The 15,270-nt window shown below is 44.4% G+C and overlaps 1 protein-coding gene and 1 non-coding gene across 2 annotated transcripts in view; one reads left to right on the top strand and one right to left on the bottom strand.

Moving 5' to 3' along the window:
* Positions 1–15,270, bottom strand: part of LOC144482317 (uncharacterized) — a 474,174-nt gene that overhangs the window by 273,072 nt on the left and 185,832 nt on the right. The gene's annotated exons all lie outside the window — the stretch shown is intronic.
* trnal-uaa (transfer RNA leucine (anticodon UAA)) lies at positions 12,846–12,928 on the top strand. The gene has a single exon. It is a non-coding gene; the product is annotated as a tRNA-Leu (tRNA).

Raw genomic sequence — 15,270 nt, 5'->3', positions numbered from 1 at the left:
AAGCTAACACACTACAGGCCTTCTTCACAGCTCTATCCACTTGAGTGGCAACCTTTAGAGATCTGTGGATATGGACCCCATGATCTCTCTGTTCCTCCACAGTCTTCAGAACCCTACCTTTGACCCTGTAATCCACATTTAAATTTGTCCTACCAAAATGAATCACCTCACATTTATCAGGGTTAAACTCCATTTGCCATTTTTCAGCCCAGCTTTGCATCCTATCTATGTCTCTTTGCAGCCTACAACAGCCCTCCACCTCATCCACTACTCCACCAATCTTGGTGTCATCAGCAAATTTACTGATCCACCCTTCAGCCCCCTCCTCTAAGTCATTAATAAAAATCACAAAGAGCAGAGGACCAAGCACTGATCCCTGCGGCACACCGCTAGCAACCTGCCTCCAATCCGAAAATTTTCCATCGACCACCACCCTCTGTCTTCGGTCAGACAGCCAGTTGCCTATCCAATCGGCCAACTTTCCCTCTATCCCACACCTCCTCACTTTCATCATAAGCCGACCATGGGGGACCTTATCAAACGCCTTACTAAAATCCATGTATATGACATCAACTGCCCTACCTTCATCTACACACTTAGTTACCTCCTCAAAAAATTCTATCAAATTTGTGAGGCACGACTTGCCCTTCACGAATCCGTGCTGACTATCTCGGATTAATCCGCATCTTTCTAAATGGTCGCAAATCCCATCCCTAAGGACCCTTTCCATCAATTTACCAACCACCGAAGTAAGACTAACCGGTCTATAATTACCAGGGTCATTTCTATTCCCTTTCTTAAACAGAGGAACAACATTCGCCACTCTCCAGTCCTCTGGCACCATCCCCGTGGACAGCGAGGACCCAAAGATCAACGCCAAAGGCTCTGCAATCTCATCCCTTGCCTCCCAAAGAATCCTAGGATACATTTCATCAGGCCCAGGGGACTTATCGACCTTCAGTTTATTCAAAACTGCCAAGACATCCTCCCTCCGAACATCTATTTCCTCCAGCCTATTAGCCTGTAACACCTTCTCTTCCTCAAAAACATGGCCCCTCTCCTTGGTGAACACTGAAGAAAAGTATTCATTCATCACCTCGCCTATCTCTACTGACTCCATACACAAGTTCCCACTACTGTCCTTGACCGGCCCTAACCTCACCCTGGTCATTCTTTTATTCCTCACATAAGAGTAAAAAGCCTTGGGGTTTTCCTTGATCCGACCCGCCAAGGACTTCTCATGTCCCCTCCTAGCTCTCCTAAGCCCCTTTTTCAGCTCATTCCTTGCTAACTTGTAACCCTCAATTGAGCCATCTGAACCTTGTTTCCTCATCCCTACATAAGCTTCCCTCTTCCTTTTCACAAGACATTCCACCTCTTTTGTGAACCATGGTTCCCTCACTCGGCCATTTCCTCCCTGCCTGACAGGAACATACCTATCAAGGACATCCAGTATTTGTTCCTTGAAAAAGTTCCACTTTTCATTAGTTCCTTTCTCTGACAGTTTCTGTTCCCAACGTATGCCCCCTAATTCTTGCCTAATCGCATCATAATTACCCCTCCCCCAATTGTAAACCTTGCCCTGCCGTACGGCCCTATCCCTCTCCATTGCAATAACAAAAGACACCGAATTGTGGTCACTATCTCCAAATTGCTCTCCCACAACCAAATCTAACACTTGGCCCGGTTCATTTCCCAGTACCAAATCCAATGTGGCCTCACCTCTAGTCGGCCCATCCACATATTGTGTCAGGAAACCCTCCCGCACACACTGCACAAAAACTGCCCCATCCAAACTATTTGACCTACAAAGGTTCCAATCAATATTTGGAAAGTTAAAGTCCCCCATGACAACTACCCTGTGACCCCCACACATATCCATAATCTGCTTAGCAATTTCTTCTTCCACATCTCTATTACTATTTGGGGGCCTATAGTAAACTCCTAGCAACGTGACCGCTCCTTTCCTATTTCTAACTTCAGCCCATATTACCTCAGTGTGCAGATCCCCCACGAAGTGCCTTTCCGCAGCCGTTAAACTATCCTTGATTAACAATGCCACTCCTCCACCTCTTTTACCAGCTTCCCTACACTTAGTGAAACATCTATACCCCGGAACGTCCAACAACCATTCCTGTCCTTGTTCTACCCACGTCTCCGTAATGGCCACAACATCGTAGTCCCAAGTACCAATCCACGCCCCAAGTTCATCTACCTTGTTCCGGATGCATGATATGGACACAACACCTGTCTCTGCTGCTGTTTGAGCAGTGACTTGAAAAGGCGTCTCTGGAATTATTTCTGCTGCCTGAGACTGTGGAACTGATGAGCTCCGTCAGTGACAATGTACGGACTGTGTGTGAGAAGGTGCTGGCGACTCTCTTCTCTGTAACTTGTGCGGAGGAAATATCACATTTATTATGGTTCATTCAAATATTTGTCTGTGGAAACAAAGTACATTCACTATCTCAAATACAGATTCCGTCAGTTGAATCTCTATTCAGAATCATTGTGAGCGGTTTGTGAGGCTGCAGCCAGACTCGGAGCTCTGATTGGTCACTCACATTTCAATCACATTCTTAACCAATCGGAGAGCCAGGTCGAAGAAATGGGAGGTTTTGATTGGTTCACATTTTGAAACTGGAAAAGCCCGCCAATTTCAGTGCAGGAAAAATACAAAATAACGGAACGCCTGAATGTTCAGGAAACTATTTCAATCTCACACTTTATAATCTGTTTATTGTATTTTCCCTCAGAATCCTGGCGCTATTTTAGGAACAGTTTGAATTTCTCAATCTCTTATCTGTAACCGGCGGTAATCAGACCCCGTTCAGCAATTTAAAACGGAGCAAATCTCAGCTCAGTGGAAAAGCAGAAACAGAGAGATTTCCAACCAACTCCTTCACACAGGCTTCACAGGGACAGAGAGAAACGGCTGATTTCTGATCCTATCCCCTGAAATCGGCCGGGAATGTTACAATGGGAAGTGCGGAGAGAATCCCCGGCCCGATCCCGCCGTTGGAACAGGCAGCTTTGTGTCCGGAGAATAGGGAGCGCCGGGGGGAGGCAGACCTTAAAGCGCTGCAATGAACTCCGGTCCTGTGTGTGCAGAAATCTCGCTGATTCCGTCCTCTGGGAAAGCTGCGGAATAAACAGATCAGCCCGAAAATAACCTTTTCATTCCCGTCTTTACTCTGTTCCGGGAGCGGCTCCCAGATCACCCGAAATAACGAATAAATAATCGTATTATGAATTTAATTCTGCTGCTGCGAAACTGTGAATATAGTTATCATTAAATCTAAAGAACAACCTTCCGATGTGGTGTTTCTCCTCATTGTCCATCATAAATCCGAGACTGGAATTTAACATCCGCTCTCAGTTCAGTTTGATTGTCCCTCCAATGTGAAAGTGTGTGCAAGGGGCGGGTCTGAAGCCCCATTCACAGCATTCTGCACCGGGACAAATCTCTGTCCTCCAGAAAGACATTTCTCATTCACTCAATCCGGGAAAAGATGGCGCAGCTTTTTCACAGAGATTGTGGGTGGCTCTTAAAAGAGCCGTTGTGTTTGGGGTGTTTTTCAGTCCATGGGGAGTTTTACTTGGAGCTGGTGTCCTTGGTCACTGCCTTTGTCCCTTCCGACACGGCGTGCTTGGCCAGTTCCCCGGGCAGCAGCAGGCGCACGGCGGTCTGGATCTCCCGGGAGCTGATGGTGCTGCGCTTGTTGTAATGGGCCAGGCGCGAAGCCTCACGCGCGATGCGCTCGAAAATATCGTTCACGAACGTTTAAGACTTATCTAGACAGCTATATGAACGGAGTGGGAATGGAGGGATACAAAAGAGTGGTCTAGTTTGGACCAGGGAGCGGCGCGGGCTAATTGTTCCTTGTTTCTCGTGGAAGTGGAAATGACTAGGGTTGGGAAGCATTTTCCGATCAGGGCCATTGTGATCTCCTGGACTCGTTTCGATCGCCTCAGGGGGTCGGAGAGGAATTTCCCAGATTTTTTTTCCCCATATTGGCCCTGGGGTTTTTCACTCTGGGTTTTCGCCTCTCACTGGAGATCACATTGTCTGGAATGGGGGGTGGGGGTGAGTTAATAGGTTGTAATGAACAAAGCATCGTAGCTGTGGGGGACAGCTCGGTGGATAGGATATTGGTATGTAGATAGGCTGGAAAATTGGGCGGGGATCCTGGATTCAGGATTCAATCCTGGACCGGGGAGCGGCGTGGGCTTGGAGGGCCGAAGGGCCTGTTCCTGTGCTGTATTGTTCTTTGTTCTTGTTCTTTGAGTTCATGATGCTCATGGCCTTGGAGGAGATGCCGGTGTCGGGGTGAACCTGCTTCATCACTTTGTAGATGTAGATGGAGTAACTCTCCTTCCTCGACTTTCGCCGCTTCTTGCCGCCCTTTGTTCCCGGTTTCTTAATCACTTTCTTCGCCCCCTTCTTGGCAGCTGGTTTCGATGTTGGTTTCTTCTCATCAGCCATCTTCAATTTCATACAGAAATAAAGCAAACCCCTTCCGAGCGCTGATTAAATAGACAGTCCCACAGAACTATGCTAATGAGGAATTGGGAAAGCAAAGATTGTGATTGGACATTTTGAAAGTTATTACAGTCACTTAACCGGGGGTTCATTTGAGTGGATATGTAAATAGACCAATCAGATTGAGGTGTTTCCGCCAATCACAAGCCCCCTTACTACAATCAGGAAATACATTTCACAAAGAATCTCCAGCGCCAGTTTCTCAGTGTGTAAAGAACCACCGGGAAATGTCGCCTGGCTGTCGGTGTGAGGGACCCTTCTCCACAGAGGGACTTTGCGGGAGTGTGGGATTCCTTCCGGAACTGTGAATCTCTGGTAATGTGTGTGAGTGTGGGATTTACTCACTCTCTGACACAGTGTGTGAGTGTGGGATTTACTCACTGTCTGACAGAGTGTGTGAGTATGGGATTTACTCACTCTCTGATACAGTGTGTGTCTGTGTGGGATTAATTCACTGTTTGTAAGTATGGAGTACATTATGTGAATTTGTATCTGACTTCCTCTGACCATGTTTGAGTGTTGGATTCATTCTATATTTGAGTATTGGACTCATTTGTTTCTGGGGATTCATTGTGTATCTGTTCGATCGTGAGGCATGTGAGTGAGTGTATTGATTCTCTCCCTGTGGATAGAAGGCAGTGTTGAATTAACTGTGCATGTGTCACATGCACCATGCTGAACTTATTCTGTACTTGTCACTTTCTGGAACTGTATCTAAAAGAGATTCACTCTGTCACTGTCATTTTCTAACACTGTACGTCAGTGTGAAATTGATTCAGTCTGGGCTTCTTTGTCTGAGTGTGAACTTCTCATCCACTGTCAGTGCCTGGTACTGTGTGGGAATGTGAGTTTAACTCTGTACCTGTTAACATCTGCTGCTGTAAAGGTGCACGGATCTCAATCTGTATCCGTCAGTCTCTGGTGCTGAATGGATGTGTGGAGTTCATTCTGTATCTGTCAGTCTGGGGGTGGGGAGGGGGGTGGGGGGGGCTGGGGGGGTGGGGAGGGGGGTGGGGGGTGGGGAGCGGGGTGGGGGGGGTGGGGAGGGGGGTGGGGGGGTGGATAGGGGGGAGGGGGGTGGGGAGGCGGGTGGGTGGGGTGGGGGGGTGGGGAGGGTGGTGGGGAGGGGGGTGGGGGGGTGGGGAGGGGGGTGGAGGGGGTGGGGAGGGGGGTGGGAGGGGGGTGGGGGGGGTGGGGAGGGGGGTGGGCGGGGTGGGGTGGGGAGGGGGGTGGGGGGGTGGGGAGGGGGGTGGGGGGGGTGGGGAGGGGGGTGGGGGGTGGGGAGGGGGGTGGGGGTGTGGGGAGGGGGGTGTGGGGAGGGGGGTGGGGGGGTGGGGGTGGGGTCGAGGGGGGTGGGGGGGGTGATGGGGGTTGGGGGGGGCGAGACGTGGGGGAATGGACAGAAGTGGGGGGTGGAGAGAATTGGGGGAGGTGGAGAGAAGGGGGAGGCAATATCAAAGCCACGTTCTTAACGGGGGAGGCAATGCATAGACAGGTTCTGAACAAGGCCAGGGGGCCACAGTGGCAAGAACTCATTATTCAACATTGTTGCTGTTTTCACTCCCAAACCGCCGGGAAGGTGCCTCATTTAGTTCCCATCTCCCAATGTTTGTTATTATTATTGTACAATGAACAGCGGAAATGTAGCTGCTCAATAACCATGAGAGCAGCCGTATAAACAAGATCTACTGCAGGCAGCAGGTTTGGAGTGGGAAGGAGAGGGTTTACAAATTGGCTGCTTGCTTATTTTTCGATATTTGTTTAAAGTGGGAGCAGGAAATAGATATCTGACCCGTGCAAAGGTTACTGCTGCTTCGCACAGCTCAACTCAATCAGCAGTGCATGCATTGGGCTGTTTCTGAATGTCACAAAATTGTTTTAAACTCGCCCCAAACACCCAGTGAGCAAAAGCAGTTTGGTGTATTAGTGAAGTGATCTCAAATATTGTTTGTGCTGATGGTTTTCTTTTTACCCAGGTTCCTAAATAATTGTGATTTGTGAAGTTATATCGACAACTTTTGTAGCTCTTATTTCATCTGTTCCTCAGTTAAGTTAGTTATTTTTCTTTTTACAGGCAGATATTTGAAGGTCTCAGATGATTCCTCGGCACAAGCACAATTTCATCAAGCCAGTTCCAGCACAAAGCAGTTCCAGTATCATTCACAGAGCACAGAGATACTGCCAACTCATTGGGTTCACTGTCACAAAGAGAAGTATTCAGCCCCACATTGTTTGCAAGGTCAGAGACAACTTTTCAATCCAAGAGTTGAACAAGAAAAGAGGCTTTTTAAAATTTCCTTCCCCACCAATGTGGGACATAGGATCAGGAGTTGATCATTCAGCCCATTGAGCCTGCACCACCATTCAATCTGATTATGGCTGACCATCCCCTTCAATGCTCTTTCCCCTCTCTATCCCCAATTTCCCTTTTTGACATTGAGATTTAGAAATCTGTCAATGTCTACATGAATGTTTACTCTGTGTGTGAACTTCCACAGCCCTCTGAGCTACAGAATTCCAAAGGTTCACAACGCTGAGTAAAAAGAAATGCAGATCTCGGTCCAAAGAGGATTTGCCCTTATTTTAAAATTGTGTCTAGACTCCCAACCAGGGGAAACATCTCGCCTGCATCTACCATGTATACCCTTTTAAATACTTTGTTGGTTTCTGTGAACTACAGGCCCTGTTTCCCCAGGATTTCTTCATAAGACAGCCCCACCATTCCTGGAACAAATCTGCTGAACGGTCATTGCACTCCCTCTGAGGCAATAATATTCTTCGTAAGGTGAGGGGACCGAAACTGCACACAGTATTCCAGATGCAATCTAATAACACTGCTATACAATTCAACCAAGGCTTCACGACTCCTCCTGTACTCAGATCCTCTTGCAATAAAGACCAACGCACCATTAACCTTCCAAATTACCTGCTTCATTTCTTTATTAGCCTCCACTGACTTATTAATGAGGATACACATGTCCCTTTGTACATCGACACTTTCTAATCTCTTAGCATTGAAGAAATACTCTGAACATCTGTTCCTTCTGCGAAAATGAAAAATCTCACACATTCCACATGATATTCCATCTGCAATGTTCTGAACCTCTCACTACTTCTGTCCAAATCCTCCTGAAGCTTCTTTGTATCTTTCTTCCAACACACATTCACGTTGAGCTTTGTGTCAAGTGCAAACTTCTCAATATTACATTTGGCTGACAGGTAGATACATCAATGACAGGACTTTAACAAAACACACCCACTCACAGATATAAGACATTGTGTCATGTTGGTCACAAATTGAATAAGAATTCACAGCCAGAATAGGCAAAAAATGATGTTGTGAGACTAAAAATAATTGCAATTAATTACCTCAGAATATAGGCATTGATACATTTTATAAACCAATCCAAAAACCTCAATGAGTCAAACTGAAAGATGCAATGACAATTCTGTTACGACAAACTGCAGTAATTAATTACCAGGTTATGTATCCAAATGTTACCATTCACAGAGCTATAAATTGAATACCATTTGCACAACTTAAAAACAGCTACTGAATAAAACCCATGACTGTAAAATGTACCCAAATCCATATGATAAATTGAATCAAATGGCAAACAAATATCAATGCATTATGTTTTAAATAAATAGTTTCTAATACAGTGCCTGAAATGCATGTAAATTTAAAGTGCAAAAGTATCCCACATTTCAATACATCACAAGGAACAACTGTATGAGGATTGATTCCTACACTCGCATCGATAACGAGAGAATCACAGATGTAAATTTAGTCCTACATTCACAAATTCCCAAGAGACAGATGGAAGAACAAGGAATTCCATAACATACTCGGGAATGACAACTACAGAATGATTCTTACACCCAAACGTTCATCAGAGGAAAAGTGAAACAAAATTCACTCCACACTCACACTATATCAGCAAGTAACATTTACAGAATGTATTCTGTAGTCATACACAGCACCACAGGAACAGAGATGCAGAAGGAAAATAACTTCAAGCTGCTGTACCAGGGATGGATCCAAACAGTATGAATCACACACTCATGTTCTTACTCAAAATCTGAAGACTGCAAAACTGAAATCAAACTCATGTTGACTTCATGGCAAACTGTGGAACAGAATTAACCCCATATTAACATACAACAGCTGAGACTGACATAGTACCTGAGTCACAAAATCATGTTCAGCTAATCTCACACATGCAGACTGACAACAGAGACAAATACATGATAAAAATTTCTTTGGTATACAGTGTCCAATACTTACAGGCACAAAATTAATCTCATTCTTTAAAAGAGATGGAGAGATGCAGATTGAGTCCCACACTCAGCCTCACTGAGTTGTTGCAGTGTATCTCAGGGATGGTACACATTGTGCACCAGTGGCTGAGGAATTAAATGCTGAAGCTGGTGTGCAAGTGAAACCCAAAATATTATTTTGTTTTTGAGATTATTTCATGTTGTTGGAGATGCACTTACCCAGTGAGTGGAGAGTATTCCATCTCTGACCTGACATGTGGCTTTTCAATTGTGGAAAGTCTTTGGGGAAATAAAGGGTCAGTCAGTAGCTGTGGACATGCTCTGCTCTCGATTTAAAGCCACAGTCACATTGCGACAGGATACAAAAAGAACCTTGTACTCATTTCTCATTAATTACAGTCACAAAATGATGACCATGCTGAAACATAATTAAAGATGTGAATTGTGAGCAAGAGTCGGCCATTCAGCTCTTTGAGCCCATATTGTCACACAATGAGGTCATGGCTGATTTTCCACATCAGCACCATTTCCCTGCTCTGTCGCCATATCCTCTTATGTTACTAATACGTAGAAATCTATCCATCTCACTCATGAACTTAATCAACAAGTAAGACTCCACAGCCCATTGGACTGATAATTCCAAAGAATCACCCACTCAGTGAAATAATTCCTCCTCATCTCAGTCCTAAATGAGCTACCCCTTATTCTGAGTTTGTATCCTTTGGTTCCAAACACACCAGCCAGGGAAAGCAGACTTCCTGCTTCTACCCTATTGAGCCCTGTAAGATTGTTGTATGCTTGAATGTCAGCAACTCTCATTCTTTTCAATGCCAGAAAATAAACACCTGGTGTTTCTTGTTTTTACTCATACAACAATCCCTCCAACCAAGGAATTCATTTCGTAAACCTTCATTCCACTCCCTTTATGGCAGTCATATCTTTCTTTCGGTAAGGAGAACAATACTGCACACAATAGTCCAGCTGCTGTCTCAGCAAGACTATATAATTATGGAATACTCTGCATTTCTGAATGGAGAGCTGTGACAAGTGGTGTTCCTTAGGGATCAGTGCTGGGATCTTTGCTGCTTGTAATATATATAAATGATTTGGAGGAAAATGTAACTGGATTGATTAGTAAGTTTGCGGATGCCACAAAGTTTGGTGGATTTGCGGATAGTGATGAGGACCATCAGAGGATACAGCAGGATATAGATCAGTTGGAGACTTGGGCGGAGAGATGGCAGATGGTGTTTAATCCGGACAAATGTGAGGTAATGCATTTTGGAAGGTCTAATACAGATAGGAAATGTACTGTAAATGGCAGAACCCTTAGGAGTATTGATAGGCAAAGGGAACTGGGTGTACAGGTAAACAGGTCACTGAAAGTGGCAATGTAGGTGGAGAAAGTAGTCAAGAAGGCATACGGCATGCTTGCCTTCATCGGCCGGGGTATTGAGTTTAAAAATTGGCAAGTCATGCTGACGCTTTATAGAACCATAGTGAGGCCGCACTTGGAATATAGTGTTCAATTCTGGTCGCCACACTACCAGAAGGATGTGGGGGCTTTGGAGAGGGTACATAAAAGATTTACCCGGATGTTGCCCGGAATGGAGGGCATTAGCTACGAGGAGAGGTTGGAGAAACTTGGTTTGTTCTCACTGGAGTGACGAAGGTTGAGGGGAGACCTGAAAGAAGTCTACAAGATTATGAGAGGCATGGACAGAGTGGATAGTCAGAAGCTTTTTCCAAGGGTGGAAGAGTCAATTACTAGGGGGCATAGGTTTATGGTGCGAGGGGCAAGTTTTAAGAGATATACGAGGCATATTTTTTACACAGAGAGTGGTGGGTGCCTGGAACTCGTTGCCAGGGGAGATAGTGGAAGCAGATACGGTAGTGACTTTTGAAGGGCGTTTTGACAAGTACATGAATGAGATGGGAATAGAGGGATATGGTCCCCGGAAGCGTAGGGGGTTTTAGTTAAGTCGGGCAGCATTGCTGGTGCAGGCTTGGAGGGCCGAAGGGCCTGTTCCTGTGCTGTAATTTTCTTTGTTCTTTGTTCTTAGTACAGTAAAACATCTTTACCCCGTATTCAAAACATCTTGGAATAAAGGCTTACATTCCATTTTCCTTTTTAATTGCTTGTTCTAGCTGCAGATTAGTTTTCTGTAACTCATGAACAGGAACAGACAAGTGCTTTTGAATTTCAACACTTTCAAGCCCCTCATCATTTAAGGAATACTCTGCACATTGCATTCCATCTGCAAAATTGTTGCCCACTCTCTTAGCCACTTCAAATCCCCTTGAGGAGTTTTTGCCTCCTCTTCACAACTCACACTTCCACCTTATTTTGTGCATTCTCCAAAGATTGATACAGATTGTGAATGTTGGGGCCCAAGCACTGATCCTTGTTGTACCCTACTTGTCATTGTCTGCTAACTTGATATGACCTATTTATATCTATTCTCCGTTTTCTGTCCTTTAACCAGTTCTCAATCCAGGCCAGTATTCACCATGTGTTCTGATTGTGTTTATTAACCTCTTGTGTGGAAACTTATCAAAGGATTTCTGAAAATGTAAATATACCACAACAGCTGGTTACTCCTGATCTATTCAGTTAGTTGCATCCTCAGATCTCCAACAGGTTTGCTAAACCTGATTTCACTTTCATCAGACCATCAGGAAGTATTAAAAATAGAAACATAGAAGATACAAGCAGGAGTAGGTCATTTGGCCCTTGGAGCCTGCTCCAACATTCGTTTTGATTGTGGCTGATCATCAAGATCAATATCCTGTTCCCGCCTTCCCCCCATATTCCTTGATCCCTTGAGTCCAAAGAGCTATCTCAAATTTACTCCACAGATTGACCAAGATCTGGGTGAAGAAATTTCTCCTCTCCATTCTCCTCACTTCAGGTCATGTTTCCCGGATTTGTTGTCACCTAACAGAGAAGCAAAGAAACTAGAGGTAGGAAACAGAATACTGTATTTGCAATCAGCAAATTGACAAGAACAGCATAAAACACTGCTACTCATAAAATATTGTAAGAAGTTTAACAACACCAGGTTAAAGTCAAACAGGTTTATTTGGTAGCAAAAGCCACACAAGCTTTCGGAGCTCCAAGCCCCTTCTTCAGGTGAGTGGGAATTCTGTTCACAAACAGAGTATATAAAGACACAATCTCAATTTACATGAATCATGGTTGGAATGCGAATACTTACAACTAATCAAGTATTTAAGAAACAAAACAACGTGAGTGGAGAGAGCATCAAGACAGGCTAAAAGGATGTGTATTGTCTCCAGACAAGACAGCCAGTGAAACTCTGTGGGGGTTACAAATAGTGTGACATGAACCCAATATCCCGGTTGAGGCCGTCCTCGTGTGTGCGGAACTTGGCTATCAGTTTCTGCTCAGCGACTCTGCGCCGTCGTGTGTCGCGAAGGCCACCTTGGAGAACGCTTACCCGAATATCAGAGGCCGAATGCCCGTGACCGCTGAAGTGCTCCCCAACAGGAAGAGAACAGTCTTGCCTGGTGATTGTCGAGCGGTGTTAATTCATCCGTGCGTGAGATTGAAATAGTTTCCTGAACATTAAGGCGTTCGGTTGTTTTGTATTTTTCCTGCACTGAAATTGGCGGGTTTTTCCAATTTGAAAATGTGAACCAATCAAAACCTCCCATTTCTTCTCCCTTGCTCTCCGATTGGTGAAGAATTGGATTGACATGAGTGTCCAATCAGAGCTCGAGTCTGGCTGCAGCCTCGCAAATCGCTCACAATGATTATTAATAGAGATTAAACTGACGGAATCAGTATTTGAGATTTTAAATGTACTTTGTTTCCACAGATATATATTTGAAGAAACCAGATATTTCCTCCACAGGAGTTACACGGAAGAATGTCCCAGCTCCTTCTCACAATTCCACAGTCTCCGAGAACAGAAATGATTCCAGAGGCACATTTTTAATCCAGCAATCAAACAGCAGGAATGGCAGACGCTGTGTCCCTATCACGTCTAGTTTTCGTACCAGGATGGCCGAGTGGTTAAGGCGTTGAATTTAAGATCCAATGGACATATGTCCGCATGGGTTTGAACCCCACTCCTGGTAGAAGGATTTTTAACACTACATTCTGCACCCTCTCCTTTCCTTCTCTCCTATAGACTCTGCGAACGGTATGCTCAGTCTGTATAGTGCGCAAGAAACCAGAGTTTTCACAGCATAGTAATTATTTCTTGTCACAATAAGAAATCAAATCAATCTCAATACCGCTGACAGAGGGATCCATAAATCCCAGTCCAAACCATTATCAGATCATCACTGTGTCAATCCCACAATAGAGCAGCCTTAGCTCCAAATTAAGTATCTGATAAAACCGTAAAATGTTTTTTTGCTTAAATGTTACACAATTAACCTTAATAATGCACTTTGAAATTTCAGTTAAATACCAGTCATATCACCCACATCAGGGGTTTGGAACTGGCAGTACTAATCGCCATGGTGAGTTCTCACAAATATTAATTGAGATACAAACTCAGGTTCCAGTTGAAAGCTCACCCAGATTATGAAACTAAAGGTTACAATCTCAGTTTGATGACTATGAACTGAACCATAAATTATAAACTAATCCTCACTGACACTGAGCCAGATGGAAGACACTGTACCAATTCCAGACTGAGCTCCATTTTACACTCATGTCAAAATTCTTACTCAGAATCAGACTGTCACAGATCAAATCAATGTGAACAACCTGAGTGAAACTTGCATAGCAATCCAGTATCAGATTGAAGGATACATTATCTTTCACAATTGTGTTCACAGTGACAGAGATTTATTGCTGGGCCGAAACTCACTCACATTATTTGCTTCAAACCTACTGCATCAGTTGCCTATTTCTGTGTTGGAAAGTTATTTGGAATTAATCCAAACAGATAACTTGTCCCAAAGATTGAAGGTTAATTAATTAATCCCATATTCACACTAAATACCAAAGACTGATAAATAAGAGAATAGTTCTGAATCACATGTTCAGCATCAACAGCTGAAAAGTACAGGCTGTTTACTGCACTCACTCACAGGAGCTGAGTCTGAGTGATGTGAAATAAACCACACACACACCAATTGTATCACTGAGGGATTTGGAAACAACCAAAGGCTCACACAGAGCAACGGAAACAAATGGAAGATTAGATAGAGAGAGATGTGAGTGAAAAATCCCAAATGTGAGACACAATTTTAAACAGCACCATAGATTTACATACATGATTAATTCCACTGACAGGAACAGCATGAAGCTGATGTTCTGCAAACAGTACCAGGGGAATTAAAGCATATGTTCCATAAACAGCAGCAGGGGATTTAAAATTACTGATGTTTGCCACACTTATATAAAATGCTCACAGATATAGAGGCCATTGACAGGTCTAGAATGATCCAACACTCACACACTTTATAAGTGGCTGCCAGATATATATAACTGGCACCTTCAGAAACAACACCAGACAAATTCAGATACAGAATGAAACCAGATACTGAAACATGTGAATTGATTCCAACACTGATTTTGTGTCTTGGGCAGCCCATACCTACGGGAATATGGTGGATCATGACGACAAATCCTACCATACACATAACCAGGCAGGTCGCTACTGCACAAATAAAAGCAAATTACTGTGGATGCTGGAATCTGAAATCAAAAGAGAAAATTCTGGAAAATCTCAGCAGGTCTGGCAGCATCTGTAAGATGACAAAGGTCTTCGACAAAGGGTCATCTGGAATCGAAACGTCAGCTCTTTTCTGTCCATACAGATGCTGCCAGACCTGCTGAGATTCTCCAGCATTTTCTCTTTTGGTCGCTACTGCACAATGTGATTCTGCAATGGGGCAACACTTACTAAATAATCCTGATTGTGCTCAGAATTACACTGAAAATGTGACCAGAAGAGCAGAGATTTTTTTGAAAGATGTGACCTCCCCTTTAAGGCAGAGGTGGGGAGGAACCTTTTTGATCAGTTGTTTTTTTTTTACTTTATCCATTCATGGGATGAGGGCATCACTGGCTCGGCCAGGATTTATTGCCACCCATAATTGCCCTGGGGTCGGCGGTGCTGAACTGCAATCTTCAACTGCTGCTGCCAATGCCATTTGGTACACCCACAGTGCGTTTATTTTGGGGGGGGGGGGGGGGGATGTTGGGGAGTGGGAAGTTCCTGGACTCTGACCTACTGACACTGAAGGAACGGTGATATATTTCCAAGCCCTGATGATGAGTGGCTTGGAGGGAGATTTCCAGGTGGTGTTGTTCTGATGCATCTGCTTTTCCTTTTCCTTCTAGGCTATCGTCATGGTGGGTTTGGAAGGTTCTGTCAAATACACCTTTGCGAATTCTGGCAATGCATCTTGTAGATGGTGTGCACTGCTGACACTGTCTCTCAATGGTAACATAAGCCTTA

This window comes from Mustelus asterias, unplaced genomic scaffold, assembly GCF_964213995.1.
Source record: "Mustelus asterias unplaced genomic scaffold, sMusAst1.hap1.1 HAP1_SCAFFOLD_35, whole genome shotgun sequence".
Lineage (NCBI taxonomy): Eukaryota > Metazoa > Chordata > Chondrichthyes > Carcharhiniformes > Triakidae > Mustelus > Mustelus asterias.
The sequence above is the reverse complement of the archived record's forward strand: the minus strand, read 5'-3'. Positions and strand labels throughout refer to the sequence as shown.